General features: G+C 45.4%; 1 long non-coding RNA gene across 1 annotated transcript; it reads left to right on the forward strand.

Annotated features, from left to right (window-relative positions):
* The first annotated feature begins 2,015 nt into the window (after positions 1–2,015).
* On the forward strand, positions 2,016–8,815 carry LOC119437710 (uncharacterized). The gene is made up of 4 exons (XR_007465250.1): positions 2,016–2,487; positions 3,425–3,483; positions 4,342–5,537; positions 8,247–8,815. It is a non-coding gene; the product is annotated as an uncharacterized LOC119437710 (long non-coding RNA).
* Positions 8,816–10,669: the final 1,854 nt, after the last annotated feature.

Consider the following 10,669-nt stretch of genomic DNA (forward strand, 5'->3'; position numbering starts at 1 on the left):
TGATAATGACCGCATTTGCCTTACCATTGTCACTTAATGAATGGTATGGAAGAAATCGGCTGCCTGCATGTAGAGCCACTATAGTACTAAATGGCCAAATGACATGACAAATGACCGAAGCGTTGAAACGCTTTACTGAACTGTGCAATTCGTTTCAATCACCTTAACATTCCAAAATATGTCACGTCACAAACCTCGAATACACATTATTCACACTCTTCATATCTCGTCGATGCTTATGGCAACAAGAAATGGTAAGCGTGGCGTATAATCTTGAAACAAGACTGGCGAGCATGCACATACCGCGCCAGATGACAGCAGAGTAAACTTGTTAACTTCGCGAACACGTACCAATATGTGTGCTAATTACGCGAAGGTGACATGATAGAAATTAGCGCAATAAAATTAGGAAGAAATAAGGGCGAAAGGGCAAAGCGCTTCACTCTCAAATTAAGCTTTATTAGAAAAGACGGTACATATAAACATACACATGCACACCACGGCACCTAGGGACGCAGTATGCGAGTTGACTCGCATTCTCGCAACTCGTATTGTGCGTGTATACGAAGCTGGTATATATATGTACCGGCTTTTATAATAAAGCTTCGGTTGAAATTGTATCGCTCCTCCCTATCGTCCCTCTTTTTTTGCGATTACTTTGCACTAATAATTTACACCATGTGCACATGGTGTAAAATTGTAAATTATTATGGTGGAACTAGCCCAGTAAAGCATATTGCTCGAATGTGACTGCACAGAAGAGGCCACACCATCAGTACTGTTAAAGTGTACTAGAATATTGCACACTGTAGTATGTTTATTGAGGCAAACGCTCAGTGCCGAGCAGGCGTACGCATACTCACTCAACAATCGAAGTTATTAAATGCGAAGCATTCCTTGGCGAACATTTGCCACTTTGACAGTATCTATCTATCTATATATCTATCTAGCCGCCTATGTCTTGGTGCTCTCATGGTCTTTCGTTAACTTGGTAGGCACCAAAATTGGCCTGGTATGACAAGAGTGCATGACGAACATAAATGATAAGTCATTACATAAATGTCATGATATGTGTGTCATGTAGGTGAGGACAATGACCTTGCGAAAATATAATAACACTCAAAAATCACTGAAATGGGTTCGGACGTGCGTACTAAGTGAAGGAAACACTAAAGGATGATGGTAGAAGTCACAGTCATGAGCGTGACTCAGCAATAATGACAATGACTTAGCGAAAAAAGACAACACTCAAAAACCACTGAAGTGGGTTCGGACGTGGGTACTAAGTGAAGGAAACACTAAAGGATGATAGTAGAAGTCATAGTCATGAGCGTGACTCAGCAAAAATGACAATGCCTCAGCAAAAAAAGTTAACACTCAAAAACCAATGGAATATGAGTTCGGATGTGGTACTAAGTGAAGGAAAAGGCTAAAGGTTGATGATAGAAGTCATATAGTCATGAGCATGACTAAGGCTTTCGCCTTAAGGCCTCTTAGGCGTAACTAAAGGGACTCCTGAGGACTCATGACATGCGTGTCATGTAGGACATGAAACAGCCGCCTACGTCTTGGTGCTCTCATGGTCGTTTCGTTAACTAGGTAGGCTCCCCGCACACTGCTTCTCAAAACATTGATTCGCAAAGGGCGTGGGATCTGCCGGCTTTTTTTTTTTTTCATTTTTCGCCGAAGCTGCAATACCTTGTGTTCCATGATTAGTATTCTCGGGGGAATAAACATACGACAATTGTACTTTCGCAACCACTTCCGCTGCATGCAACAGCAAAAACATTGCCTCTAAGATTCGCAAATTTAATTTAGAGGGCGCATCTACTGGAGCGTGGATTTTAACACCATCTATTATTTTTGCGGAAATTCTAGCAAATACGGGACAAATTTGTAAATAAACGTATTTTAGTAGAATAAGTCAGTCAGTTATTTATGATTCAATAGCGGGCCGCCAGGGAGCACCGCGCGCTAAGCCGATCACGGAGGCTGTAAGCAAAAGTTTACGAAGCTGTCTCTCTCCTGCCTGCTTTTTTTCGTTTTGTTGCCGTAAATACTTTTAGTATGGCGTAAATATGTCGTGATTTGTGTTTTAAGAGCGGAACAAGGCCCCTCAAAACAGAGATTGATGCATCGTCAGCGAAGAACAGAAGCGTTGGATGGGTACGCAGCTCGACCCAACGTCTAGTAACGATGAGCTCGGCCGAGGCTCGACTCCCGGCGTGTTCTGTGGCCGTGCGGTGTGCGCTTGTGTATGGGAAATTATCGTCGCTGCGTGTTGTCGTAGTGTGGGGATATTTGTGCTTAATGTATTTGACTTCGTCTACGATGCTCTGCACAATGCGGCATCGAAGTTGTCCCGTGTTCGGGTACACGTACGCCGCTTGGATGCGCCTGACACTGCACTCAACTATAGCCATGTACAGTTAACTCTAGAATCAACAAATGTTGGTGTTCTACACGCGCTCGTAACTTTCTGAGGAGGTAAGTCCGTTGTCATTTTATTTGTTTAGTCTGCATAGTGCAGTGTAAAAGGGATGTCTTATAAGCCGGCGTGGCGAACTGAAATAATCTTCCAGAAGGCCTCTAAACAGCGTCTTTTTATGTGGGGGCGCGTTACAAACGGTTTAATACTGGTGTCGCACGTGAACTTTGGATTGCTATGAGCGCGGCCACACGGTTTAACAAACCGAGTTGACTTAGCTCTAGCGTACCAGGTGTCGTTAATTAAGTGCGAAGCACTTAGCAATTTTGCAGTAAAATTAATATTGCAGACGTCAGCCTGCGATCGCAATCATTAAGCTCGAGCTGTATCCAGTTCGTGTGCAGTCGCGATGTGTGAAGGGCCTGCGTACCAGCACTCGAATATGATCGAGCTTCATTCGGATAGGGCTCGATCGCGATTGGAATTACCTACGTGAAGTTTTCAAGCTTGTGTTAACGACTTATGATGAAAGTGCATTTGGTTGCGCACATTTCTTCTTGGCGCTCACTGGCCGGCTCGAGCACATTGTTGTATGCGGTCATTTGTCGTAGATGCCTCTAAATACCAACGTTCTAATAGCAGTAGCTCAATAGGCGTTATACTTACTTTCTTGCTGGCGTGCTGTTTATTGTAGCAACGGAAAAAAAAAAGCTCTACTGTGTTCTTTGGGAAAACTGCCTGCGTTGCAGCAAGGTGTTTTTAAAATTATATTTGGGCAGGCAAGGCGTTCGTGTCAATGAGTTACTTAGCTGTAAATGTTGCATCATCTACCAGAGAAAGCAAATATAATCAACCTGGACTCTCATTTACTTATAGTTCAGTTGAATTTCTAAAGCTGGGACTTTATGTGCATGAAAGTCAGATTGTCTTAGTATTTAGTAGGAAGAAACTAAGTTGACATTACTAATACATCATTTTGTTGTGCTGAAACACTAGTTCCTGTTGTCCTGGTGGAGCTCAGGAGTGATCTACTGTCTGCCATAGGTAACGCAAGTGTTGCCTCGAGTGAGGAATTTTCTCTTTATGGCTTTCAATCAAGGCCGTCTACTTAGCTGTGTAAGTAATCACTGTTCGTGACTTTCGAGGGCCGGCAGGCAAGCACCTCTTCAATATTTCAACACATCTGACAGAGTGCAGCTGTGGCAGTATGCGACATGGCTAACACATGAGTCTGTCTGAGCTAATATATTAATGGTATTCTGTTGTGATCTTGTAGACGAAAATGCTAAACAGGGAGAAATAAATTTGCCTTTCATAGCTTGAAAGAGGCACGCAAGCTGGTACACAAAATGAGGCATTTGCAGATGTGTTCTGCAAGATAACGGCCCTGAATAGCTTCTGGCTCAAGCGGTAGTGCTGTAGTTCCTCTGTAAAAAAATTCAGCAAGTTTCAACATGCCATGGCATCTCATTACTGTTTTGATCTGTTGGTTTCTCGTGCATGCTTTTATTGCTTGTGACTGGTTAGACTGCTCTGATACCACGTCTCGGAGTTCCAGCAGCCTGTCTAGCAACTGTAGTAAGATCATGTCAGCTGTTTTTGTTCATGATTTACTAGAAAGTGTAGTCAGTTCAACCAGAAAACTACAGCCGTAGAATCAACACACGACGTGATTTTTTGTGCAATTATCACGTCGAAAAATGTAAGGTACGAGCCATGGCTCTCCTTCAGATTATAAAGAAAATTCAGTTTAAAAGGGCATAAACAATATTTGCAATCCCTTTCTCAACACCAGCTGACATAGTGCTCCGTCCTATTGTCTTTTGTGTGCTGTTGTGTGTTTTTGGCGCCTTATTATAGTTATAATGAAAAGAAATTAACCTGCCCAACATGAAGTACTCTTGAACACCCAGGAAAGGGTTTAAAAGCTGAAAAACTGAAGGTGAGGGCTCTAAGCACAGTGAATTATCAAGTGGCTGGTCCACCAAAATACTGTGATATAAAGCATGTTCTTTGCTGCTAGCTAAACCCACCAGTCATATGCTACTGTAGATTTGCATGAGGCGTCCTAGGCGCTCAAGAAGCTTGTTGATTGCATGCAAATGAGCAACTTATTGATTAGCATGTTCAAATATAAATTTTTTTATCCTTGTCACTTAATGTTTAGTGGAGAAGGCCCTCACAAATGGAGTGGCGTGGGAAGCGTGCAGCACTTGTCCAGACCAGTTTCCTGATATATTGCATCTCATAATTTCATGGGTGTGTGAGTGAGCCCACAGAGTGGTTAGCACATAAGAGAGTTCAAAGTGCTTGTACTTTATACTTTCTGACTTACCATGGATTATCCACTTCATCTGTGTGATAACTGTATCATGAAAAAGCAAGCGCTGTCTGTGGAGATATGGCATTCCACATCGTCTCTTTAATGCTCGCGTGCCTGCCCATATTACTTTTTGCCAGCTAGCCATCGCAGTAGCATTGATTTCAGAAGATTATGCAAGGAGAGCAGTGTCTGTTTTGGCTGTTGTGATATGTAGCAATGCGCCACACATTTCATCAGCTGAAAAGAACAGTGGTATCTTATAGCAGTCATTGCGATTCCAACAGCAGGCTGGTGAAAATATAGCATATGAGCAGGCGCATGAGTGTCCTGTCATTTTTTGCAAGGTGCATGTTGGGCAGGCTGGAAGCTGTATTTGCAGCTGCCACAGCTGAGTCATAAGTGTCATGTTATGCATTGAAAAGTAAAGTTAACATCAACTTGAAAGTGTCGCAGTGCTATGGATGAAGCCTATATAGTGTGTTTCTTTTAGGAAAAGCACTGCCAACTTAGCAAAATTTATTCTTGTCTATGCAGTCTGTGGTGACAAAGGTTCCTGGACATGGCCATGGCCCTAAAGAAACTGAGGCCACCGGCTTCCAGTGTTTCTTCCTGTTCGAGCAAAGGTAGTCCAGCCTTGACTGGCTGGGCTTTCCAAAGTGCGCTATCGCACCTTGGGCTATCCTGTGTCACAAGCAGTACCTACAGTGATTGCGAGGAGGTGCCACACAAACCTAACTCGTCACCACCACCGTTTTCCTGTGTTTTTATACCAAGTGAGCTAACTAGGTGAGTCAATAATAGCAAAGAAATAGAGAATCAACAGCTTTCATCATAGAACACAGTCAAGCTTAGAATGTGGCTTTTCAAGAAGTCAGTTATCACTAAAAATAGTTTCAAAAATTGTTACAGAGGTAGGTGTTTTGGTTTTCATACAGACGCATTGTTCACATCGATTGGGCAGTAAAGGAAACCACTTTTATAAAGGCTTGAGTCTTGGTCAGAGGTATTTTGCATAGATATGATTATCCTTTTTGATTCTGGTAAAGGCATAGGCACTTGCCTGAATATTCAAGAATTCTAAATGGTAGATTAGAAGTCTGATTTCGCTCCACTGCTACAACTTTGACATGACTAGTAGTTGGACTTGTTGGTTCGTAATTTCTTGTAGTAGAACAGGATGTGAAAGCACTGAAGGAAACCACTGCATAAGAAAGAGTTGTAAGTGCTGTTCCTTCCTATCCGTTTCCTTTGATGCTTTAGCATCTTTTTCCACCACAAGAAATATTAAAACTGTCCAAGTAATTCCTATGTTTGGTGTTTTATGCGTGTTCACCAGTGGCAAATTCTAGAATACCTGCCTTGTTGACAATGTTCCTGTGCTGCCTAAGTAAACTGTTTAGATTCCCTATTTTCCCAGTATAAGCAAATATATAATCTTTACATGAAACTTTGTAGATGAATCCAGGAAACTTGGTAACTCTAAGGAATAGTGACCCTTGCTTCATATGGGAAAAAACAGCGATGTCCACTGCGTTCGTCCTCAAATAGAGTAATGTTCGATCCTCATGCTTGGGAACGGTTCCACCTTCCCCAAAAGCAAAATGGAGGGGTGCTAGTTTTCATAAAGCACACTTTTCACCTCACCTTTCATTGAGCCAAGTGGCTATACACATTCTCGCAAATGTGTTTCACCATATCACACACCTTTCATACGGTAAAACTGTTCTTGACCGTCACGTGGTAGTGACAGTCAAGAACGCAGTAGCAAAACTGTGAATGATGAAACTCTTTATTGGGGAACCTGTGCCCAGAAAAGTAGACTACACTCAAAGCACAACGATGGTGGCACACAGTTGGCGATTGTTGAAAATCTGATCTGCGGCTCAAGCGCGTCGGCTTTTATACGAGTCATCGAAGTTTCCAGAGTATTGCTGGGTGCCCGTGTGTCTTCCATAAAGTACTATGCATTTCGCGCCGCGCATACAATCAGGTTACCCAACTTTCAGTGACAACAGACAAATAGAACCATCAACAACATTCGAGAAACTTTCAATACGTGCAGGTGCGTCCTGTGCTGAGAGAACACGTTCAACATTTGTTAGCCAGTGAAAGGCGGTCACCTGAGAAACAAGTATAGGTGCTTTGCAGCAACTGGTTTCTGCAACTGACATCAGATGGCACACTGCGTGCTTCGAACATCCCTGACCTTGGATGCGAAAATGAAAGCACCATTGCTCCATCGGCAAACTAGCCAGCGGCTTCTCTTAAGCACCGTTTGCTGAACACTGTGTGCTGTTGGGCAACGTGGAACATTATTCTGCACAATGTCGAGATTTAGAGGAAAAACTGTGATGGCGACATTAAGCAGGAGTACACGCCGGTGTGTTAAATCTATGCACCGCTGATGCATCGAGACTGCCCATGCGCGAGGCCGTTTCTGTGCAGACTTCTCATCTCGGTTGATTGCCTCAACCATGTATTCATAGACAACTGAAACAGGCGAGAAAACTCTGTATGTACTGTGCCAATGAAAAAAAAAATTAACAAAACCTTATTTTTATTTACTGCTCGAGGCATCTGCAGAAATATGACAGAACTAAATTAACACGTTAGATAGTCTATTGAACTGATCGATTGTTTGGATTTCTAAATTATAGTTTCAGAATGCCAATATTTGATAAATATTGATTGGATTACTAAGCTGGTGTTCTCCTATGAAGAGTTTGAAAGGTTGAAACGGAAGCTCTCATTTATAAAACGCTTGAGTTATAGCCAAAGTTGTGCCTCCGTTACATGGGTACTGAACCTCGATCCGTCTCAGATTTTGCACTGCGATCGAAAGTGCCCGTGTCACAGGGATTTTACTATGAAACAACACCCGTTTGGGGGCATCCGGCATCCAACAAACACAATCTGCTGCTCTGAAGTAAACTAAGCGAAAATATTGCGTCCCCGCACTGGTAAATTCTGCAGTGATCATTGCACCAGTACTGAGGCAAATGCTTACTTCAGCATATACAGTGTACACTGCTTATAATGCAAGTCGCCGGAATCACGAATATCTGCACTATAAGCAGCACCGCACTATAACCAAAGCAAGAATTTTCAAGGCCCGCACATACGCAAAACATGTGCACCGAGCCACCACGCGTATGTGACAGTCGAGGAATGCGGCTAGAACGTTTGCATTCAATTTACAGTTGAATCTCGTTAATTCGAAATAACTCATGCGGCGGCGCCTCCGACCAGCATTGCTCCGGCACCGCCATAGAGTAAAACCTTAGGAGAGACCTGGCAGTGCTGCGCGCGCACTAAACAAAAAAAAAGAAAAAAATGCGGCGGAAATTTCACTCTCTCTCAAATGGCAAGGTTGCCGATTCTGCGTTGCGCCGGAAAATGCGTGTTTGTGCCGAAGTCTCAGCCACGCTACCGTAGCCATGCATAGAAAATAGCTGTGAGCCCTTCTTTCTCCTTTATGCTTCCTCTACTTTTTAGTCACGTGTTGACCTTGCACTCTGCGGCTACGGCACAGAGGGAAGCAGCGGTGCTGTCCCAGGCCGGCCAATGAAACTGCCCATGCAGGCAATCGCCTGCTTCCCGATAACGGCAGAAAACAAAACTTTGTGGAGCTGGCGCTGGGCCGGTTTGAGCGGCGGTGGCTGCACGGCAGCGTGCACGCATGTGTCATATGTAAGAGGCCGCCGGTGGCGCGAAAAAGAAAAGGAGCACGAGAAACACGGGGTTCCGAACGGTGCGAGCGCGCGAGGCGCACGAACCGAGGCATAGTCGAGGGATGAACGGCGCTGTCCGTGGAGTTTCAACGTGGCACCGGGTCAGGAAGGTCGCATCTCCAGCTATGTTCTGGCGACGGGAGACTTGGGGGTCTGGTTGAGTCCGCGACGCTGGCCGTCCAAGGTGTGGCCGTCGACCTCGGCAAGTTCTGGCGAGGCTCCTGGACGGGCTGCAGCTTCTCACGGCAGGACCAGGCACCCCAGAGAGGATCCCCCTTCTGCGGCAGACCGGCACGTTCGAATCTCCTCGGGACGCCACGTCGGCACTCCTGAAGAAGTTGCGACGCATCCCGACGCTAGGCCTAGGCATGTGGGCCTAAGCTACGGCGAACGCCATCAAGGACGAGATGATGAGCTCGCCACCGACGGAGCACTGATGAGCTAAACACCGACAAAAGAGACGACGCGACGACAGCGAGGCACGGACGTCTGCAGAATCGACAAGAGCGCTGAATTCGGAGAGAAAGAGCCGACGAGCTTCGGACTCGGACAAACGTGTAACGACGAACACAACAAGGTGACCCTTATTCGCCGCGTCCCAGCGTTAATACAAGGTTGCCTGACTTTGGTGGATTAGCCGCCACAGACGAGTGTAGGCACAAATAGGAACATTCTTAGTATATTAGGCTTTAGGTTGTAACTTCGTTAGTATTGTCCCCGCGGTGTGTTTTAGTGTGCTTGTTTATTTTTGTTTCCTTTCGTTCGGGTCTTGGGTTCGTGCGTAATTAAAAATCCTTTTGCTGTGTTGCCACGCGCCTGCCTACTCCATCTCCTCTAACACCTGCACGCCCCCGAGATCGGTGACAAAACACATCACAATTGGCGAGCCTGCCAGAATACGTTCCAGGATTCTATCTTAGCCCAGTCACCGATACTCGGGAGTAGCGAAGATGGAGTGGGAACGTTTGGCGGCAATAGCAAAGGATTTAAACCTGTCGAAGGACGAGACAATGACTCTTTTTGAATATACTCGTCAAGAGAAAGAGAAGGAGCACGAACGAGAGCGTCAGAGGCACGAACGAGCACGCGAGGAACATGAACGAGTGCGCGAACAGCACAAAAATGAAAAAGAAATTTTAGAATTAAAGATTAGACTAGCGGAGATGGGCGCAGGTTCTCGTGACGGCACAAGTTCACCAGGATCGGCGTCATCCAACTCAACTTCGCCCAGACCAAAGCAAATTTGCCCTAGGAAATTAATGGCTCCTTTTGATGAGCGTAGGGACGATTTAGATGCGTACTTGCATCGCTTCGAAAGAATAGCGGTCGGGCATGGCTGGGCAAGGAACGAGTGGGCTAGCGCCTTAAGCCTGTGTCTAGTTGGTGAGGCTTTGAGTGTGTTCGGACGGATGCCCGTCGAAGAGAGTCAAGACTACGACAAAGTAAAAAACACTTTATTGCAAAGGTTCCGGCTAACCGCTGAGGGTTTCCGCGAAAATTTAGGTCATGCAAGCCGGAAGACGCGGAAACTGGAAAACAGTTTGCATGTAGATTAACAAACTACTTTGAGAGATGGATGGAGTTGTCGGAGGCCAACAAGACATATGAAGGGGTGCGGGACAAGGTCGTAGGAGAGCAATTTCTCGCCAGGTGCAGCGACAGTCTGGCGGTATTCCTCAAAGAGGAAATTAAAAACAGTGGAGGAGATGGCAGCGCACTCAGATCAGTTTGTGGAGGCGCAGGGTCTAAGAAATTTAGGAAAGAGTGGCAAGGACGCGCCGATGGCAGCTGCAGGTGAGACGAGGAATCAGGGTCCAATGAACAGGCAAGGGACGCCCCAAAGATGTTTTCTTTGTAACCGGCTGGGACATATAGCAATGAACTGTCGGGCGAAGAATAGTAGACGTGGTCCACCAGTGGTTTGCCAGCTTTGTCAAAAGAGAGGGCATGGAGCGCACGAATGCAGATCAGGATACGCAGACAAAGCTGCATGTATGATGAAAGGTAAAGAGGGTGAGCCGAGAGAAAAGAACATGCCCGTGGTGGAGGGAGAACTTCAAGGACGCAGTTTTGAGAGACACGGGGGCGAACACTATTGGTTAGGGAAAGTCTGGTGCCGTCAGAGAACATGACCGGCTATTTCAAACCAGTCATTTTGGCGGACAGGTCCGTTAAGTATTTGCCAGA

Source organism: Dermacentor silvarum, chromosome 1 (genome assembly GCF_013339745.2).
Source record: "Dermacentor silvarum isolate Dsil-2018 chromosome 1, BIME_Dsil_1.4, whole genome shotgun sequence".
Classification (NCBI taxonomy): domain Eukaryota; kingdom Metazoa; phylum Arthropoda; class Arachnida; order Ixodida; family Ixodidae; genus Dermacentor; species Dermacentor silvarum.